The sequence below is a fragment of the Protopterus annectens genome, chromosome 2.part0 (genome assembly GCF_019279795.1).
Source record: "Protopterus annectens isolate FY-2018-M chromosome 2.part0, PAN1.0, whole genome shotgun sequence".
Taxonomy (NCBI): Eukaryota; Metazoa; Chordata; order Ceratodontiformes; family Protopteridae; genus Protopterus; species Protopterus annectens.
The window spans coordinates 1,877,901,295-1,877,923,884 of record NC_056728.1 but is presented as its reverse complement, the minus strand read 5'-3'; positions in this window follow the sequence as shown (position 1 = coordinate 1,877,923,884).

Here is a 22,590-nt window from a genome sequence, read left to right as displayed (position 1 = left end):
AACCTGTACTGGTACTCTTCACTTTGGTATTGTAGGGAATTGTGAGTGTTGCAGTTTCTCTGTTTAATAAAGCATCACTGGTCACTGTCACCCACACTGTGCTACAAAATATAACTGTGTAGGAAAGCATGTACATGTGCGTGTAAGGTCACTAAAGGTGAAAGAGAGCAATATTCTAGATATGTCCAGGCACACCAGCAAGTGGTCAACACATGGCCAGAGTCTGTGCAGAAAGAGTTGGATAGCATAGTGCAAAACATCAACCCGGAGTCCAGGAGAATGTGTAGAAACAGTTAGTGTTAACAAACATTCCCTCCACAGGTATACCAGGTAAGAGGTGTATACTGCAGGTAAAACCGGGTCAAGTGTAATGATGACGACAGCCATATCACTATCCAAACTAAGGCAATAGGGTAGTGTAGTAAGACTTGTAAGGTACAGATAACAACATTGACTTAGGAAAGTAATGTGGACTACAGGAATATACTAGTTGTTAATTGACATCTTTCTCTCCCCCCACCTTATCTCCAACAATAATCAACATACCCACCCCAAGCAGTATGTAATGACTCTGATAATGTCCACTTGTTTGATAAATATTTGCATGTTGCCATGCATGTGCTATATTGAATTATTCCAACATTGGTGGCATGGTGCCATCAATGTGCCTGCATGCTGTTCTTATTACCTTTGTAATGCATGTGTTCTGTTTGCTATGCAACTGTTCTGTATCTGGTGTCTGGGTAAATGAGAATATCTATGCATGCTGTTATACCTAACTCTGGAATGTGTTGACTATTACTAACCCACAAATTATGATGAAATCTAAACAATATAGCACGCTTGGGAAGGCCTGTCCCAGCGGACCAACCTGTTCCACCACAGCTGGCCGTGGCACCAGGCACCAGCATGTCTGGGGCCCAACTCAGGACCACCCTGTCCGTTGGCCCTCCACCATCTTTGGATGAAACTGCCTCAGGGGATGGGGCTTGCCCCCCCCGGGAGTGTGCGCAGACAGGCATCTGTCACCCATCGCCAGGTCAGGGTTGTGGTGCATAGAGCAATCACTGAGCAGTTTGGTGATGTTCTATGCCAGCTTGAGGTCCGCATGTCACAATTAGAGAGTCAGCCTGGCTCTGCGGCACAGCTCCCAGCACAGCTACCTTTGGGGCTGTGAAGGTGCAGTGGTGACTGCCCATGGGTGGGGACCACAGTCCCACGGTTACCACTAGGGGGCTTTGGGCTTCCGATATCCCAACACCCCTCCCCATCAAGGTGTTTATCCCCCACGTGTCATATACCACCCCTGTATGCATCTTGTTTGTCTTGTCTGTTAACCTACCCAATGTACCTCCCCAAATATACCTACTACCCCTCCCCAACATCTCACTCTCACCTGAAAAAAAAGGGCAATCTGTTCCCTGAAAAAAAATCTCACCCCATCCATAGCTGTCCATTTCACACACGTGTCCACTGGACACATGTAATCTGGTCTAATTGGCATCACAACTTATTATTGTTGTCCTCACCCCTCTCCCATGGGTTTGAGTGCCCAAATCTACCTCCAAATGCAGTGTATATGCACAGCTGTTGCTGTAGAAGAAATGGACAGCTATGGACCTTTCCTACACCCTTCTTGCACATCCCTGGCTATTTTCCCTGTTGTCTTTCCCTCTTTGTCCCCTTTTTTCATCACTTTCCTATCAACCACATTTTCTTTTCTTTTAAAGAAATTAGCACAGGGGTAAGCGACAGTAAACACTTTTAAGCAGCAGTAAGCGGGTTTACGCCTGTTTGCGTGGGGGTAAGCAAAGCCTACCTAATCAGGTCCCACATATACCCCACTAATGTCAGGCCATGTACATATGTGGCAACTGTCTGTGTTGCAGCAAGGCAGAACAGTGTAGCTGTATAGGAAGGTGTTGTGAGATTGCGGAGCTGATGTCTGAATATACCCAACATATAGGTATGCATATGTGTACATGTCACATATATAATATAAAAATATATATATGTATATCAGCATGTATGTCCATAAATATACATATACCCATGTGTAGAGATATACATGTGCACATATATACATCACATATATCTACACATATATAGATATATACCTACATGCACATATCTACATATGTACAAACGCACATCCAAACATATATGTATGTAAAGACATGTCCCCTATATCACTAACACAATGATGTGTGCTATGTACGAAGCAGCAGCATGCAGCAATACAGACAGATATATACAGCTGGTAGTGTGTGCACCATGGATGGGTATGTCACATGTTACTCCCTTGTTGGCACCACATTGCCCCCATCTGTGAAGAATGCAATGGGATTATGGGGAAGTATGGCAGGTACACATGTGAAGGTGGTCAGGACTGGTAGATATTGAGGATAGTCTACAGGGGTGGTATATGACACATGTGGTGGGTAAACACCATGGATGGTGTGTGTGTGGTCTGTGATGCAGGTGCCCCATGGTCCCCAATATGGGCACAATGGGAACAAGCCTCCCACCCACTGCCACTCATAATAGCAGTCCATGTCCTGAAGGTGCCTAGTCTGGAGGCTGAACAGGAGGAGCATGTTGGCTATGTTAATGTGTACTGGATGCCTCAGACTGATGTAGCAGATCCCTCATGTGTTTGTGGAGCCCATTCTGGAGCAGACCCTAGACCTGACCTCAGGGGACAGGAACATGTCTGTGTGTGCCCTGGGGGGGACAACATCCCCTGGGTGGTTACACCTGATGGTATTGCTGTAACAGTACACGGGGAGGCCCCAGGTTGGGACACACATGTGATGTGGCCAGGTACTATGGGCAGATGGGTGTGGAGAGGTGGATCAGCTGGCCAATAGAACATATACATGTTATTGTGTCACTGTTATAGAGCATTTGTTGGTAGTAATAGTCTACACAATCCCGGTACATGTCCAACAGCATGTATAGATATCCCTAATAACACAGACTGTCAGATGTGCAGCAATCTCAGAGCAGCCATACCACTGGCATATATGTAACCATAGTGGCCCTGACAATGGCATTCAGGTGAATAGTCTGTAACAGGCCAGCAATGATAGTGTCCACATAGGGAACATGGCTGCAATCACATAGTAGAAGGTGTGGTACAATACAAAATCTGTCCAAATGGTAGTTAAGCTGTAGCCATACCTAATGAGTTGTGTGTACAGTCTGTTGAAGCTGATATGGTGTGGGGGGTGACAGAGATGTGTATTATGAACTGTGGTACCCTTGCCATATGAGTTGCTCAGACCTGTTTCCATCTTTATGTCTTTCAGCCAATATGGCACATGCATGGTTGCCCACCAATTCCAATGCTGAGAATGACATGTTGATAGCACACATAATCCAGCACTATCCACTGCTGTTTGGCAGGAACTCACATGAGCAGCAGGAGCAGACCACCCTATGGAATGACCTAGTCCACAGGGTCAATGATGTCAGACTGCAAAACCGCAGTTATGAGCAGGTCCAGCATTATTGTACTGACCTGCTTCACAATGCCCGTTGGCGTGCTGCTGCAGTCCGGGGGGATCACCTCACCATGGGGGGGGGCATGCCATCTACCCCCTGACATGTATAGAGGAGCTCCTAGCCAGCCTCATGGCACCTGCCCATCCAGACCACCAACAACCACTGGACCCCTTTGTGGTGGTGGGTGTCACACAAACACCAGCCGAGGAGTATGCAGGTAAGGACGCAGGGCACATCAGTAGACCACTGTTGTGTAAACATCATCATTGGTACAGACAGATCATGCATATCTGACATGTCAGAAATATATTGTGTTGCTGTATTGTAGTGATAAACAGATGTCCAGATGTGGTAGTATTGTGGGAATTTACCACTGATGTATGGTAGTACTGCACCCAGCCTGTAGCAGTGCCACAGGTGTGGCCACTGACAATGCATCTGTCACCCTCTTATGTAGGTCCCTCCGGGATAACAACAAGGCAGCAGCCTGTAGCTGGAGAGTATGTTTTATGTAGATGCATGCCAACACACCGGGCATGTAATGGTGATAGTATATTCCATGCACATATCTAACACACCTACCCTGAATGCATGCTATACATGTGCATGCATTGTTGCTGTGAAATGCTCGGTCTCACAGGGGTGACCATGATGGGGTATGAGAAGGGTACATCAGACACCTGCATGATAACTAACATCCTGTCATTGTGGAATGTGTCCACAGAGAGTAGTAACATACTGGTGGTAGACATGGCCTACAGTAGTGACATGTTCTGAACAACACCCATATACAGTGCAACACCAGTGTATATACCTGTAGAACAATGGCAGCTGGTACAGAGCTACACTATGGCATAAGGCATTACAGTGGTCCACATTATCAGCTGGGTCTAGGCTGCAACATGTGGTGTTCAGTGTATGGGATACTGCAAAGTGACACACATGTGTAGGGCTTACCTGTCATGCATCTGCATAAAACCTGAGGGGGGGGTCTCAGCATGACACAGCAATGCACTGCATCAGGGATGCTAAGGATGGTAGGAATGGCTCTATCTGCACATAGTCAGGTTCTGGACCTGTGGCAGCCATAACCCTACCCACACAGCAATTATGATGGCAGTGTGTGAACACTATAGGATGTACACATGAGTAGACCTTGCAATCATGTAGAAGAGGGGGACATGTGTAGGGCAGACTGAACATACACTGGCAAATGCAGATGGCCCACACTGGTATACCCCTGCCAGGAGCAGTGACTGCTGTAGTGCACCCAACAAGAGGTGTGATATACCATCATGATAAGGGTGTGCACATATATGCCCATATGGTGTGTATGCATTGCGGTCAGCAGCTGCACACCTAACACAATCTGTAGGCACTGCATGTGAGAGTATAGGACATATGTCACATGCCGGGCTTGTGTACTGGTAAGATATGCAGTGATGTGGTCCCATGGCAGATCAAGGATGTGTGTGTAAAATTAATAAAGGTGTGTACACCCCCCATAGCCATGGTATGCTCTGATGGTTGTCAGTGTAAGAGTATTGCAATGGTCAAACATGGTCTGTTGATGTTGACAGCTGTAAATCAGGCATCAGGCATTTACCAATAACAACAGTCCACATATCATCCTAGGTATGTGTTGCTGAAAAACATAGGGGCTGTGAGAAGTAAAGCTGACATAACTGACACAGTACTTCACATTCCGCAATGGGTTGTACACCTGTGAGTTGTGGTGCACAGTACATGGCACGGAGCAGAACAGGAGCACAGCAATACTGTGTACATGGGTGCAGTGGTATCCAGGAGAAGGGGCATCACCTAGTGACACAACACATGTGTCACACACACATGTATACTGTTGCTAGCATGGATTTACTACAGCTGAACTGCATGCTGCTCTGTACTATATGTTCTGCATGTTGGCAGATGGGTAATAGGAGGACTGTGTGTACTATCATTGTGCAACCTCACCTGTGTGTGTGTGTGTGTGTGTGTGTGTGTGTGTGTGTGTGTGTGTGTGTGTGTGTGTGTGTGTGTGTGTGTGTGTGGGCATCCTGGTGGTTATTTAGTTTGCCTGTAGGGTCACTCCAGTGAAGTGGAGGGAGGTAGATGCATGTATGATGTGTGCGTGCATGTGTGTGTTTGTGTGTGTGGCCATGGATGCACATGTGCGATTGTGGGGTGTTGATATGGCTGTACCTCCCTTTGGGACTATGCATTACATGGACATGGACTGCCACATTACACACCAGGAATACCTGTCATGTGTGTAATCACAGGACATCAAATAGTATAATATGGTCTGTAGCATGGAACAGGCATCCAGAGGGAAGGTAGAATCCAGGTACACATTAAATATCGCTGTCAGCAGAGAAGTCACTTACAACCCACATATGCAGCTGCTCAGATGCATTGGGGAAGTACTTGTCAACACCAGGGAGTGTAGCCAAATATTACAGGGTCACATGATGGGCTGACGGAGCAGCATATTTGGCATGTACTGAGCATTACATACACATGACACACCAGTGGGAGGTATTATGGATACAACATAGCAGCCCACACATATAGGGGTCATGCACATAATTTCCAGGCATAAAGAGGGTGCATACCGAATGACAGCAGTGACGCCATGTAAATTCTCTACACACAGGTGAGGCAGGTAAAATAGCATCAGGCCTTGTGTTGTGGCCACTTGTGTGGGCATTTTGAGGACTGTGATGTTAATGAGTGGCATCAATGTGTGCATGTTAAGTGTGATGCAGGATGGGGTAACAAATGGACATATATTTGGGACTGTCTGTAAAGCCATGGACAGGTAGGTATTATGGAGGTGTATGTGCATATGTGGGTGTGCATGTGTGCGTGTGTTCATGTGTGCGTGTGCGTGTGTGTGTGTGTGTGTGTGTGTGTGTGTGTGTGTGTGTGTACTGTTAAGCAATGCTGTACAGGTTTTAAATTGCATTTATTGTTTTCCCCCATAGGTGGTGAGGTGGGTCAGGGTCCCTCCTGCATGCAATCTGATGTAGGTGTTTTACAGACACCGATGATGATGGTGATAATAATGTTAAGGCACAGGTGGGGTTGTCAGGGGCCGACACTGTGCCAACATTTGCCATCCCCCTTTTAGTCACCCCACTCCCGCACACAGTTTCAGTGCCTATATGTACCCCATCACCAGTGGCCATAGCAGAGGGACAGCTGGTATTCAGTGGCAGTGCACAGGAAAGTGTGGTAACCATGCCAACTGTGTCTGGTCACAGCAGGCATACCCAGATGTCCAGCAGGCTGCCACACAGGCAGATATCCCAGGGTGCTCATTGTAGGGCCACTAGATATCATGCCCCTGGCAGAGGTGACATAGCTGCTACCAGCAGAAGCATGTTTCAGGCTGTCATGGCAGTGCAGGCACATATGGAACATTACCACAGACAGGGCCAGAGGCTGGAGAGGGCTGCTCTCGTATCTTCAAATGACAATGCCTGTGAACTGGCTGGTGCCATCCATGGATTAACTGAGTTCAGGGATAGACAGTCTGTTGAGATGATGGCACTCATCAGCCATGATTTGTCCATGCTTGAACATGTGGTGGGAGTGCAGTGACTTCTGTGTGGACGTAGGCCAGCAATGCCAACTGCTGGTAGTCAACGTGGACATGCCAAGACAACAAGGGGCTCCTGTAGTGACAGTAGCAGCCCTGGCAGTGTGGGAGTGTGCTGTCCACATCACACCACAGCAGGCCACATGCACATGGTCCTGGCCAGCCCCAGGAGGGACCTAGTACGAGCAGACAAATGTCATCAGCAGGTGAGAGTAGCATATTGAGGCCTGTACCTGGACATGCTCATGGAACCCTTGGCAGGCACAGTTCATGTATCTGTGGCTGGAGGCAGTGAACTGCACACCATGTCAGTGAAGGCCTGCAGCTGTCCATAAACACCTGTGTAGAGCAGCCACATGGCAGAACTGTGTGCATGCATACCCACACACTATGGAAACACACCTAGGGCAACCCCATACCTACACACACCACATCTCCTCGGCCAGCTCCCCAGAGTACACCTCTCACCCACAAACACCCACAAACGCCTCTGGCAAACCAACACCACACTCTGTGCATATGATGATACCTGTGCCCCATCCCTGTCATCCATACCATTGATGCAGGGGCAGGCTAATATGGTTCTGATGCACATGGTGACTGTACAACAGAGTAGCAATGTACTGCAGTGTAACATGTTGTAGGGAGTAGAGTATGAGGCATATTTGGCAGGTAGTGTAGCCATCCAGCAATGATGCCTTATAGCTGTTAGTAACATTGGTTCATTGTGGTCTCTATAATGTTATCCAATTGTGTTGTAGGTGTACATGTGTCAGCACTAGGCTGCCCTGTGCATATGATGGTACTTGTGCCCCATTCCTGTCATCCATACCATTGGTGCAGGGACACGCTGATATGGTTCTGATGCATACGGTGACTATACAACAATGTACCACAGTCCTGCAGTGTAACATGTTGTAGGGAGTATAGTGTGAGGCATACTGGGCAGGTAGCGTGGCAGTCCAGCAATGATGCCTTATAGCTGTTAATAACACGGGTTAGTTGTGGTCTCTATAATGTTATTCAAGTGTGTTGTAGGTGCACATGTGTCAGCACTAGAAGGCCCTGTGCATATGATGATACCTGTGCCCCATCGCTATCATCCATACCATTGAAGCAGGGGCAGGCTACTATGGTTCTGATGCAAACTGTGACTGTACAACAGTGTACCACAGTCCTGCATTGTAACATGTTGGACGGAGTAGAGTGTGACACATATTTGGCAGATAGTGTAGCCATCCAGCAATGATGCATTATAGCTGTTAGTAACACTGGTTGATTGCGGTCCCTATAATGTTATCTATATGTGTTGTAGGTGTACATGTGTCAGCACAAGGATAGTCTGCAGTCATATTGCACATCAGGGTATGTCACTGTGCTGACACCATGGCTGTGACTTAGCTGGGGTACAGGTGAACACATTTCACAGGTTACTACACAAGTTATTGCCTGTGCCACATGGACAGGTGTCCCTCTGAGGCATGTATACGCTGCAACCTGATGTAGACCCATCCACATACATGCACACTGTTCCTTGCCAACACTGGGACTAAACCCCTATCAAGCTATGTCATGATACTGATGTGTGTGGCTTACATTGCACACACCACACAGTGTTTAAGGTGAGGTGTGTCCCAGGTTACATGGTACATGCAGTACATCCCCTGACATGTACAGTATGCTAATGGGGGATGTAATGGGTGTATTTGGACGATACGTAGTGTGACATACCATCATGTACACATTTACAGACACATAACAGCCAAACACACATGTGAGATACCAGGGCCTATCGCTGCTAACTATCTTGACCGTGTCTCCAATGTGTTACAGGTAGGCTGCACACATCACATGCATAACTGGCTTGGATTGTGGTAACCATTACCTGTATGACTGATGGTGACAGTGGTAACCATAACGTGGTACATGGGACATATACCTGGTGTACCTTGGTGTAATAACCATGTAAACAGCACCCACACCCCCCCACTGGATATTGTACTCCCTGAAACCCATGATGACACTCTGCCATACTCACCATCACACATTGGCCACAACTGCAATACAAACCATAGTATACCCCAACATTGGTACTACAGGGATATGCATCTCATGCACATGCCACACGCATAGTAGGGTGTCAATAAAGCGTGGGTTGCCTGTACATATCCCAGCTGGATAACTGCCATCTGCATCTCTGTACAGGAACTGACAGTCATCAGCTTGGCAGGTAGGTATGCAGTAACATGAGTGTGTTGACAGACCAATAAGGGGTATATACTGTGACACAGTTCATACACCAGGGATACAACAGGGAGGCCTCAGTGTCCAGCCATGCTCGCAGGTGTGTCTGTTGTCAGTACTACATTAACCACTCTGCTCGTGCCTGGGTTAGCACTGTCAACAGTAGTACTGCCATGATTCACTGCATGCCAGTATGACAGCACGTACCCTGGGCTACTACACCTGTATGTAACACAATCACATGGATAACAGTGCTGTACAGGCCTCATATATGTCTGTGTCCCACACATGACACTCACTCCCTTTGCTACTGTAATAACAGCACATAAGTGCATGTATTGTACATGGCATCACATACACTTATTAAAGGTTATCACACTGGGTTGTGTGTCCTGGTTACCAGGGCTAAGCTATGCTTAGCAAGTATCAGCCTTGCTGCAATATAACAGCTAAGCTGATTTGCGCACTGGTAATTACTGCCTACACTGTGGAAGCACTTGTACATTTACCCATAGCTTAGCACAACTTAGCTTCGCGCAAACCCGTGCAAATGCACTTAAAGCTGCTCAAAACTGCCTTAACCACTCTGCATCCGACAGACCTTGTCTGCCAGCAACAAAATGATCAGCCCTTGCAAGTACTGAACCCAAGACTCTTTTCACTGAAGTCACAGCACTTAACCACAACGCCATGACCACTGTGACAACTGCTGTTGTTTAACCAAAATAGCTGTCAGTACACATATTCAGTAGTATTGAACTATTGCCTTTAGTTCCTAAATTGTGTAGTCCTTGTTATTAATATGACTGTTCCATCACATATGTTGTTTTATCATTATGTGCACATAGCAGGTACATATGATGAGATACATGTGGGAGGGTATACACAACCGTGACATTTACTCATGACAGGAATATGGTTACATACATATCATAGGTGTATATATGCCTACATGTACATACACATGTATACTCAAAGATATGTGTGTATACACATCTGTATAGTGCTACATATATATGGCCATGTGTTGTACATCTCTTCGTATGTACATATATATATATATATATGTATATATATATGTATACATATATGCATATATACATATGTGTAGATATAGGTATATGTATATGTAGATATAGATATAGATATAGGTTTATATAGCTATATGTGTATGCACATCATATGTGTACAGATATGCCTAGCTATGTTGGTATATATATATATATATATATATATATATACATATAGATATATATATATGTAAATATATTTATTTGGGATCCTTACGGGTCACAGAACGGCAACATAACTGAAACAGATTCAGCTGGGCATACTTGCGAGAAAGTACTTTTCACCGAAAGGCACTTTCGCATAAGTATGCCTTTTGCAGAGATTGCACTACAGTGGGGATAAGGGGAAATTCCCTTTTCCCCACTGTAGTGCAACCTGGGAGTGAGAATATTTAAGTAGGGGGTGCAGCGGGGCTTGCCCCCTGCAAAAATGTAAAAGTAATGTTTTATTCTTTGTTTTTATACATACTTTAACAAAAGCACTTTTTCGGTGAAAGCGCTTTCGTTAAAGTGTGTTCGGTTATTGTGGATTCGGACTATTGAACTTTTTTTCAATAGTCCTAGATCTATATATATATATATATATATATATATATATATATATATATATATATATATATATATATAGATAGTTATAGATATCTATAAGTACATGTGCATGCATATCTATTCTGATATACCTACTACTGTCAATATATCTGTAGATATCCAGAAGTATATGTGTATATGTATCAATATCAGTACATGTGTAGACATATATTGCTCTGTAATATGTATATATCTGGGTGTGTATATGTACATCTATGTACATATACATACCCATCTTTATATGTCTACATGTATATGTGTAATTATATATATATATACATATCTGGATAAATATATGTACATATATTTTCACCATATGCCCTGAAATGCGGTGTAGCCCTATGGGATGTCAAGTATGTATAGCAGGTATATTAGTAGACTATTGCTACTTTAATTGGGACTTTCTTCACAGACTTGGTGTATGTGGGAAGTCACATCTGCTTTTCACATGTGCGCCATTGGCTACTGACAGGCATCCTGAGGACATCATAGTACAGTACCGCTGCTAGCACGTAATGCCCCTGTGGACTGCAGCAGAGAGATTGGCCAATATATGTGGACATTCTGACACTTTCTGTAGAGTCCAGAGGTATACACAAAATCCCTTAGTGCAAAACATGTGGATCAAGCCTGACAATATGGATGTTAACAGCCATGTAGTTGGGTATAACACATAATGACTGGTATAAATTTGCCACCATAGGTTATGCATTCACACACCCCTGTCTGTCCTGACACATAATAACCGCTGGTACAGTGGTGCTATGGCCACATATTACCCACTAGATATTGACATACATCTGTACAGCATCCTACTGCTCTGTCTGACATACATGACTTTTAAGGGAGGCCCGGCAGCAGTACATCGGGCAAGTATATGGACATGACATCTCACTGAGTAAGTACACTAAGCTGCTAGGCATGTAACAATGCATGTTGCAGGCTACAGGCAGACTGGTTCAACACTGGCCTACATCTCCTATGGGGGAATGCACATGTACCTGCATATATAGCAGGCTGTACTGGCATGTCACAGCACAGGGTAAAATACACCTGTGTGAAAGTACATAACCACAACCAATGTGAACACAGCCAGAGACACATATGGTAAGCTAGAATAATACTGCAGTATATGGACTATCTGTTCAACACCATCCTCATATGTGCCACTCACAGACTAAACATACATATACTGGGCAGCTACACAGTTTGGTCTGATGCCTGTCTGTGGTTTGGGACATGTGTGTGTGTATGGCCCTACAAACATGTAAGCCAATATGGTAACATACAGTGGAGCAGCATGTAACATCAGATAGGACGGGACCTAGAACAATTACATGTACCACAGTCTGCACACAGGCCAAAGTACATATTAACACACTGTCGACAATCACCACAAGTACACAGACCTCAGTACTGTTCAAACAACCACAGAATGTCCAGTGTATGTCAACAAATATAACCCCTACTATGCATAACATGTGTAGCAGTCTGATATCTCACTGGCTTATCAGATATGATGACACTAATTATGGTGTACAGCACATATGCACCTTTTAATGCATAACATATGCACAAAGGTTGACAGAGTTGTGGCTGGAAGCAGATACACAGGTATAGACATGTTGCTGTGATAACCTCATACATTTACTGTTGTAACAGGGTTTGTTGCGGCATATGTCCTATGAGGGATATGAAGTCAGTAACTATCACAGCTTTCACCATCTACAGACTGCAATCTTCACACTACCTTCTGCAGTTCACATATATATGCTCTGTGGGTAACACATGAAACCAAAGACACAACGCACTGCCCAGTCTGCAGATGACCCTACAGATGGAGATTCCTCATAAATATAGAACTGACATGGCAGGTATTAAAACATGTAGGACAGCCAAATACACACACACACACACACTGTTAAACCAACATTACTCCAAATGCAGTATAGCAGCACTCACAGTCTGTAGTCAGATCAGGCACATCCCCCTCTTGTGTGTTGCCCCATTTCCACAGTGTATGTTGTAAGAAGTAAATCCCCAATCCATCTGAGATGCTGCTTGCCAAACAACCGATCTAGTTCTTGCTTACAGTGAATGAAAAGGTCCAACACCAGCATGATGTTCCTAGATATTGGAGTGTGTTTCCATGCAGTTGGCTATGGGAATGTTACCACAGCTGTTCCACATGTAATCAGTTAGGGAAGGGCTGCAATTCGTGTGGAGGCCATCAGCTGATCATGAGCATCACTTAAAATACCCATGCTCCTGCCTAAGCAAAGCAGATGTAGGTCTCCACATCCACCAGAGAGAGAGTGAGAGAGCCAGACAGAGGCAAAGACAAGTCAGGGAGGGGTGGGAGAGTAAAACTTAAGCATGTTTGTGTCACACACCTACCAGCACAGGGTATCAAACCCATGATGACTATGTAGTGCTATTACATTTCTATGCAGTTATTGGATGCGCCAAGTAGGTTACATGTTGTGGAGCCCTCAGAACGTGTATGTGATTGTGAGTGACATCTGCAACAGGGATATGGTAGCTATAAGGTGTAGTACACGTGCCTGTCTGCATGAACAGGTGCCAGTGTCAACACAGCCACATTCTCACAGGGATGCACACACATTGACACACTTGGCAGGGCCAGGAATACAACCCATCACTAGTGAGATTGCCACAACACATTACTGTGCATGTATCACCTGCACCACAGGAGTCATACAGAGGTTATATGGCCAAAGGGTATAAGGAGGTGTCTGTCATCAGACAGCATACAGCAGTATGCCAATGGGGGTTGTAGTGAGTCTAAATGTGAACAGACGCATCATACAACACACATACACACACACACATACACACACTCACACACACACACACACACACACACACACACACACACACACACACACACACACACACACACACACACACAGTGCCAGTACTGACATGCCTCGGTGCATTGATTCACAGGTGTGTAGTTGTAAACTGTGCCAGATGGTTATACAAGGCTAGGTGATGGGTACACCTTGGCATCAGGCCATGTGACAATGGTCTGCATTGTGGCTCAGTGGTGCAGATTCTGGATTTGCCCACACAGGCGGGTATTGTATTCACCATCCAGTCACCTGGGTGACTAATGCCTGTGGGCAATGCTGTGCGTTGCTTACCATGTATGTGTTCCTTAGTCCATGACATGGATGATGTCTGTGATGTGTACACCTTCCACATGCATGTACAGTGACATGTGGAACTGTACCTGGGGTGTCTGTCCCTTGTTGTGTACACAGATTATCATCAGATGTGCCAGTCATGGCCTAATGTGGCAGGAATTGGTAATGGACAGCAGGTTTACCCTGCACCTACATTGATAGCATGCTAATGGCATACCCTGGTGTCAGTGGCATCTGTCCATACAGGGCATGTTTTCTGGCATGGTCTGTCCTTTGTGGGTCACATTTGATGGCACCTCAGGTGTTGCAAGTGTACAGTGGGGAACATGAGGAAGGTGCAATGTCTGCATGTATGTGCCTATTGGACAGATGGATAGGGTGCCATGCCCTCTGTAGGCCACTACAATCACTCCATAGTTACCATCAGTGGGCAATATGCAGTGTACTACCAACATAGAGGGTGTTGCCTAGGCAAGTGTGTGTGTGTGTGTTTGTGAATGAGGCATGGGTTGAGAGTGTTCTCTGGATAATACTAGGGTTGCTAACTTTGTTTGCCTGGCCTTGATGTCACATGTATGGGTATGGATCTGCACCCCAGCCTCTCAGCTATTTCACATCTGTTATCCCTGTACGGTGGCCATTCTGATACATACTAGGCCCACCATATAAGAAATTTTCAAAACCCACTCCACATTGGGCCCAGTTGTTACACACTCACACCCACCTCCACACAGGATACTAATTACAAACACACACACACACACACACACACACACACACACACACACACACACACACACACACACACACACACACACACACACACACACACACACACACACACACACACACACACACACAGCAAGTCTGGGATTAAAACTCCTACCTAGCTATTTCATTACACTACAGCAGTATGCAGCTATAGTATGTGCCACGAAGATTACTGGAGTATGGCTTTCACAAAGGTGTATTTCACATTGGATGACATCAGCAGGATTGCCAAAATAGGGCATTTGAATTGTAGTGCATGTGGCTAGGCTAAAATACACTGCTCCCTACCCAGACATTGAAACACACACAAAACATCCACAACTGACATGTGTGGGTATAGAACCCCTAACAGAGATCTATATCACACTACAGGGTCTATATTAGAACACCAAACTTTCAAAATTTCAAGTGTTCTAATATCGACCCGTTTTCGGCGAACACTGAAAATATCGAAAAAACAGAAAACCAAATTTTTTCCTAGGGTAAGAATGTGGTTGTCTGTTTCTGTTGCTTTGGTATTTTCAACACTGTGGTGGAAAGTTACGGGTCAGGTTCAGGTAAGTGTGCGATTGTGTGGACGTGAGGGTTAAGTCGGGGTAGTTGAGTCAGGTTTAGGGCACGGGTGAAGTGACTGTGCGATAGTGATGGACCTTAGGGTTAGGGTTTGGGTTAAGTTAAGTGGATAGTTAGTGGTGTATGTATAGTTTAGTGTAGGGTTAGGTGTAAGAGTTTAGGTATATGTGTGTGGATTGCTGTTTGTTTGATGTGCTTGTGTTGTGTGTATGTATTTTGGAACAGCAAATTTTTTCCCTAGGAAAAAAATTCGCTGTTCTGTATGTTCGATGTTTTAAATTTTCAATTATAGGGTTCGATATTAGAACACTCGAAATTTTGAAAGTTCGGTGTTCTAATACAGAGCCACACTACAGCATGAAGCTATTATAGGATGCACCATGGGGATTACTGGAGAGCTCCCTCCCCAAATGTGTATTTCACAGTGAATGATGTTAGCAGGATTGCCAAAGTAGGGCATTTGAAATGTACTGAGTGTGACTAGCCAAAAATGCATTGCTCCCTACACAGACATTGAAACACACACATAACATCCAGAATTGCCATGGGTGGGAATAGAACCTTACCAGAGTTCTATATCACACTACAGCAGTACGCAGTCTTGGCACGTGCCACAGAGATTACTGGGATACATCCTTCCCAGAGGTGTATTTCAAGGTGGATGACATCAGCAGCCTTACCAAAGTATAGCATTCAAATTGTATGTAGTGACACTACCCTAAAAAGCACTGCTCTCTACACAGACAGAGTCAGACAGACACACACACGCTTAACATGTCTGGGATTAGAACTCTTACCTAACTAATTTATTATACTACAGCAGTACGCAGTTATGGCACATGCTATGGAGATTGCTGGGCTAGAACCTTCTCAGAGGTGTATTTCTGGGTGGATGACATCAGCAGCTTTGCCAAAGTAAAGCATACGAATTGTATGGAGTGTGACTTCACTAAAAAGCATTGCTCTCTGCACAGTTAGAGTCAGACAAGCACACACACACACATGCACACACACACACACACACACACACACACACACACACACACACACACACACACACACACACACACTTGCCATGTCTGTGATTATAACTCCGACCTAACTAATTTATCATACTACAGCAGTAAGCAGTTATGGCACATGCTACGGAGATTACTGGGCTACAACCTTACCAGAGGTGTATTTCTGGGTGGATAACATCAGCAGCCTTGCCAAGGTAGAGCATATGAATTGTATGGAGTGTGACTACCCTAAAAAGCATTGTTCTCTGCACAGAAAGAGTCAGACAGATGCACACACACACACTTGCCAAGTTTGGGATTAGAACTCCTACTTACCTAATATATCACACTACAGCAGTATGCAGTTATGGCACACGCGATGGAGATTACTGGGCTACAACATTCCCAGAGATGTATTTCTAGGTGGATGACATCAGCAGCCTTGCCAAAGTAGAGCATTTCATTTGTAGGGAGTGTGACTACCCTAAAAACATTGCTCTCTACACAGACAGAGACAGACAGACACACACACACACACACACACACACACACACACACACACACACACACACACACACACAGTTGCCATGTCTGGGATTTGAACTCCTACCTCACTAGTTTATCACACTACAGCGGTATGCAGTTATGGGATGCACCATGGAGATTACTGGGCTACAACTCCCCCAAAGGTGTATTTCACAGTGGATGACCTCAGCAGGCTTGTCATAGTAAGGATATGGGGTGGGCAGTGTGTGTGCATGGGCCATAACCCATTCATCTAGAGGTTGACACGCCACATGCAGGCACACACAGGGTCATATTTTACAGATACGTGTATACAACTGCTAGGTGACTACTTCCTTGTACAGTCATGTTGCACAGCTGGCATGTGCACCACATAGTCTGTAATTCTGACAGATACTGGTGGCTGGTATCTGCAGTGAGTGACATCTGAACCTCATGTGGTTGGGGCCCTTTGGCTGTGTGCTGGGTGGGACAGGCCTGGATGGCTCCTTGTCACATTCACACGCTTCCACACATCTATGTATGTCTACCTTTGGCATATTATAGTGTGTTGTCCTTACATATATGTCTGTATTCCTAATCACTGTGTGTGCAAGGCATGAGTGGTGCATACTGATGAGTGTCTGCACTAACAACTGCGACTGCCAGATATGTCTGGTCCACTGGTGTTTGCAGATATGGCTTTCATTCATTTCATTTCTCTAAGTGTGTCAGCATGCCCAGTATGCACATGTGTATTTAATGTGTGGATCCAGTCCTGGTAGTTTGTACCGCAGTGCTGACCTTTGTGGTGTACACCAACAGGTATCATGCTGCTTCTGCAGGGTATCCATTGAGCATTTAGCATTGACTGTTACTACATTTCTGCATAGGATGGGGGTGCTCACCTGTCTATTTCTACATTACTACACAGGATTGGGGACACACACCTGACTGTTACTACATTTCTAGGTAGGATGGGGGGAACACCTGACTATTTCTACATTTATACACAGGATTGTGGGGGCACACCTGACTGTTATTACAGTGCTATGTAGGATAGGGGGGGTACACCTGTCTATTTCTACATTTCTACACAGGATTGGGGGACACACCTGACACTTCTACACATTTGGTATGATTGTACTGGTATGTCAGGTACTCCATTTCATTCTGTATTCTTACCTATCATGCTGACTAGAGGCATACCAGTGTACTACAGATCGTAGCTTTGGTTGCCCTATATATTAGTGTCTGACTTCCTACCCTTCAGAACTAACATCCCACTGCCTGACTTGCTGTAGTCTGTCTGTGTAGGCCTGGGGGGGGGATTAACCATAGCCATCATTCAGGGGCCATAGCAGTGGCTCTGTTTAGGTTTGTCTACACCTGTCCTGCAGGCTGAGACTGTTGTTGGGTATGTGAACCGGCCTCACTGGCATGTGTGAGTCATATGGATACACATGTCACCCAGCACATTTCCTGCAGTGGGTTTTGCCACCTTGTATAGTACTAGCTACTATGGTGACTCCAGTATTTGTTACAGATCTCATGGTGCCACTACTGGTATCTACTTTCTGCTGCCATAACATTCAGCCACCCAATTCCCTTGCATGCTCATATCCATACCATAGATACAGGTAACAACACATTCTACTCCATTTGGCAATTGGTAGGTTGATCGACTTACCTTGAGGGTGTGCCAGAATTGCGGATGGTGCTGGAGGGCATCCTATATTGGATGCACATAGTACACTCCCTATACATGGCTAAGCACATGTAGTGTCATGTTTGGCATCCCTTTTACTGTATGTGCGAGTCAGAGAGAGGTGTCATTCCCTGGGTCCCTCCTGTGTCAGTGTATGTGTTATGCGTTGTCTCTTTGCCACAGCCTCGGCATACTGGGAACACCTCCATCTGCCTAATGGGGCAAGCTCAGGTTGTTCCTCCTCCGAGTCACTCTGTGCCTGTGCAGGCCTTAGCATTGGTGGGGGGTTGTGTGGCCCTGCCCCATGCTGTTTCTGCTGCAGCTTTTCTCGCAGGATCATATTGTGTAGCATGACACATACCATAACAATTTGGGTACATGTAGCTGGTGAGTACTGCAAGGCTCCATTGGATGTGAACAGACACCAGAACCATGACCTGAACATCCCAAACACATGCTCTATTATATGTCTGGTCTGTGCGTGTGCCTCATTATGGCATTCTTGTTCAGGTGTGTGTGCATTTCTGATAGGCGTCATCAGCCACGTCTCCAGTGTGTAACCAGCATCCCCCACTAGGTGAGAAAAGGGGATGTCCCCATTGGCAAATCTCTGGTACAGGTGCGTCAGATGCCATATGTGAGAATCGTGATAGCTTCCAGGGCAGCCAGTACACACATTCATTATAATGCCCTGGGCATCACAGATGACCTGGCAGTTGATGGAAGGGATGCCTCTGCGGTTGATGTAGGCCCTACTCTGATCACCGGGTGGTGTTTTGATGCATATGTGCATGCAGTCTATAGCACCCACTACCTCAGTGTATTCTGCTATTTGGTGGAAGAGACGCATTTGCTGGCCAACACCTCATGGGTGTTGAGGAAATATACATGCTCAACAGCATGTGCTGACATTGCATCCTAGAACTGGTTCAATACTCTGGATGCTGATGCCTCTGAGATCCCCGTGATATCCCCAGTTGAACTTTGGGAGGTACCTGTGGCTAGTATTCCTAGGCCTACACATACCTTGGTATCCATAGGTTCATAGGTTGGTACTAGGCTATCGGCCCTAGGGCCTATACAAGCCTAGCCATAACAATTCCCTGGCTATTTCTTCCCACACTATTTACTTTCCTGGACCCTGTCTAGCAGGACGACTGACATGATTCCCTGGGGTGAATTTCCTTTCTCCCATCCAATTGTCAAGGTTCCTTTTGAAGAGGGCCAAAGAGGCACTCTGCTTGACATGTATGGGCAGTCTATTCCAGAGTCTAGGGAGTCTCTGGGTCAGGAACCTATCCCTCCAGCATGTTTTGTTATTGTGATAGCAAGGTTTAGATCTCTGGAGAGTGTGGCTCTGAGAGATTGGGATTTCTTTAAGTGTATCATGTCCAACAGCTCTGGGTTTGACATGGCCTTGTATGTTAAGCAGAGATTGCCTCTGAGTAGACGATAAGTGACAGAGTATAGCTGGAGTTTTTTTAAGGTGGTCAGCATAGGGCATCTGCTTTAGGCCTGAGATTCTTTTAGTGAGGTATTTCTGAGGCCTTTCCAGTTGTTGCAGATGTCTCTAGAGTTGCATGCCAAACAGGGCATTGTATTCTATAATGGGTCTAATGAGGGATGAGTACAGTGGGACAATGACCTCCTTTTTTTCTGGATGAAAAGCCCTTAGTGATGAGATGTGCCACATAGAAGGATTTCCTGACTGTTTTGGCAATGTGGTTATTGAAGGTGAGACCATTTTCCACCTGTGTCCCTAAGTCTCTTATCACACTTTTGGTGTTTAGTGTACTGCCACCTATGTGATAATTCACAGGTAAATGTTTTTTCCCAAAATGGGATAATTATACATTTCTTGGCATTGAGCTTGAGCCCATGGCTCTGGCACCAAGCATCTGCTTCTGTAAGGCCCTTTTGTAGAGTATCCACATCATTTGGGGATTCAATAATGGCTCCCAGTTTGCAGTCATCTGCGAACTTTGTTAGCCAGAGTCCCTTAGTGTTGGCCTGTACTTCAGAGAAGTAGATGCCAAACAAGAGTGGTCCCAGGACTGAATCCTGAGGTACTACACTTATCACTTGTCTGGAGCTGGATTTGGAGTCGGCTACTTTTATAGTGTGGGTTCTCTTAGTAAGCCAGTTCCCAACCCATCGAGTGACGTAGGGATTAATACCCAGCTTAGTAAGTCTATCTATAATTCCAAAGTGGGGGATGTTGTCAAAGGCCTTTGCAAGGTCCAGATAGGTTGCGTGGACTGCCTTACCCTCGTCCACAGCTTTGGAGACTGATTCAAAGAAGTCAATCGGGTTCAGGAGACAAGATCGGCCCTTCATGTACCCAAACTGGGTGGGGTCCAGTGTTTGAAGGTTGCCAATGTCTTTGTTTATAAGTTCCATGATAATACGTTCCATGGTCTTGCAGATCAGGCTCATCAGACTGATGAGGCAGTATTTCCTGGGATCCAAGGTGGATCCCCCCTTGTGGAGTGGGATAACTGTAGCTGTGCGCCACTGGGATTGGTTCCCCTCAGTCAGTTTGGTGTGTCAGATGTGGCTGGCACAGCTCAACAATTTGCTGTAGGAGGTCTCTGTCCACCCTATAGCGCTCCACTATCTCCAGCTCATGTAGCCCCTGGTAGGTTACCCTGGGTCTGTACACTCTTCTCCATCTCCTCACTGTGGGTTGATCAGCAGAATTCACATCCTCACCACCCTCTGCCTCTTGCTCATGTTGTTCTATGTTGCCTGATGCAGCCCTTCTCATTTTGTAGGTTTGTTTGTTAAAATGTCCCCGCTTGCATGCACAAGTGGTGTAGAGTGTGGGAAAAAACAGAGGGGAAGGTGTTTGCGTAGTTTATAGTAGTGTTCTGGGCTTGTGCTGGTCTTCTGCCTGTGTAATTGTCTGATTCTGATACATTCCACCTGCCAGCTTTGCTAGTTCTCCTTGATTACCTTCCTACTGCTGTTTTCCCTTCCCATTGCCTTCCTGTTTAAGCCCGGGTGCGTGCCGTGCAAACTGAGTGCTCAAATGTGTACAGTGCTGCTATTACCTGGATTAACTTTATTTTTCTTCCTTTAAAACCTGGTGCGTGGCGCACACACCTGCTTAGGCAATATAAAGAGTGCTAGGCAGAGCCAGATACACCCCTTAGCTTAGCTGTGCTAAGCTAGGAGCAAACCCAAGCCACAGGGCTCCAATCCACTTACAGTATGCCTGACACCCCCCCCCCCATGATGTCACCTACCTCCTAGGCTTGCACCAAGCTATTCCTACTCTTACACTGTCAGGACCTGACTCACATGCTGGGGAAAACTGGGATTCACTATCATTCCCCTCATTTGCATAGGATTGCCTGTTAATGCATAGTTACATGTCTCACACTTAGCCTCCCCCCCTAGCAACCACTACTCAATGGCTATGTTGTCTTATGTCTGCTATTGACTTGCATGGCAGAATCATATTTTTAGTTAGAATGCTTAATTTAGGTTCATTTCGTTATTTTCCCCAGATCCCGTTTGTGTGCCGCTGCCCTATGCTTAAACAGCAGAGATCGGCTAAATAAAAAAAAAAGTTGATTTTTGTATTTTTTTTACTGTTTGCAATGCCAATGACCTTATACTTGGCCATTGAAATGTGTACTACATGATATGCAGCCTTTATTTGGAGCTGTCACAGCTCTGTTTTGGATTTTGCAGCAATGTACATTTACTAACCAAGTACATTTCTGCAGATAGCACTAATCCTGTATGGCCATTTGCAAGCTTCCTGTATTGCAAAATCATCTCATTTACATAGATTTCTCCTGCAAATGGGGTGATTTGCATACAGGGGCTTAGTCCTTGCAGG